The 558-nt window shown below is 37.5% G+C and overlaps 1 protein-coding gene and 1 long non-coding RNA gene across 4 annotated transcripts in view; one reads left to right on the top strand and one right to left on the bottom strand.

Moving 5' to 3' along the window:
• smarca2 (SWI/SNF related BAF chromatin remodeling complex subunit ATPase 2) overlaps nucleotides 1-558 on the top strand; it is a 52914-nt gene that overhangs the window by 18798 nt on the left and 33558 nt on the right. The window lies entirely within an intron of this gene.
• LOC116689342 (uncharacterized) overlaps nucleotides 1-558 on the bottom strand; it is an 18490-nt gene that overhangs the window by 2368 nt on the left and 15564 nt on the right. The window lies entirely within an intron of this gene.

Below are 558 nucleotides of genomic sequence, written 5' to 3'. Positions count from 1 at the left end.
TGGGGTACCTAATAAAGTGGCCGGTGAGTGTATATTGCAGGGGGAAAAAATATTGCAATGTCAGATTTTTCCAATATCGTGCAGGCCTAGATCAAACTGTGCTTATCCTTAGCTGATAGTACAGCCAAAGCAAATTGCACATATTGTAAATCATACAACAATAAACAAATGGAAATCTGCTGTGTTCGCTCTTGCTCACAGTTTCCCTCAGCTTTTAATTGTCCTCTGCCTCCTTTTTCTTCTATTGAAAATTAATATGCTATGGTCTCAATGGCCCATTTTTGGAAAAAAACACTCATTAACGTTCCAGCGGTTGTTTATCCTTTAACAGCGCTGTGGAAGTCCTAGATGTTGGATTCTAATGAAGGGTTTGGAACTGGGATTTATTGTTCCCCCTAGTTTCATTTGAAACATTGAACTTGTGATTGAAGCAAAAACAGAACTTTAAGTCATGTCAAGTCAAATAGTCTGAATTTGAATACAGGCAGAAATACTGGCCAGATAATTTCAATTTTTTTTGTCAATGTGTTTGTGTGTGTCTGTTTCTGCATGTGTTGT

The sequence above is a fragment of the Etheostoma spectabile genome, chromosome 5 (genome assembly GCF_008692095.1).
Source record: "Etheostoma spectabile isolate EspeVRDwgs_2016 chromosome 5, UIUC_Espe_1.0, whole genome shotgun sequence".
NCBI classification, from domain to species: domain Eukaryota; kingdom Metazoa; phylum Chordata; class Actinopteri; order Perciformes; family Percidae; genus Etheostoma; species Etheostoma spectabile.
Note: the sequence above shows the minus strand (reverse complement) of the source record. Positions and strands in the feature narration are given on the sequence as shown.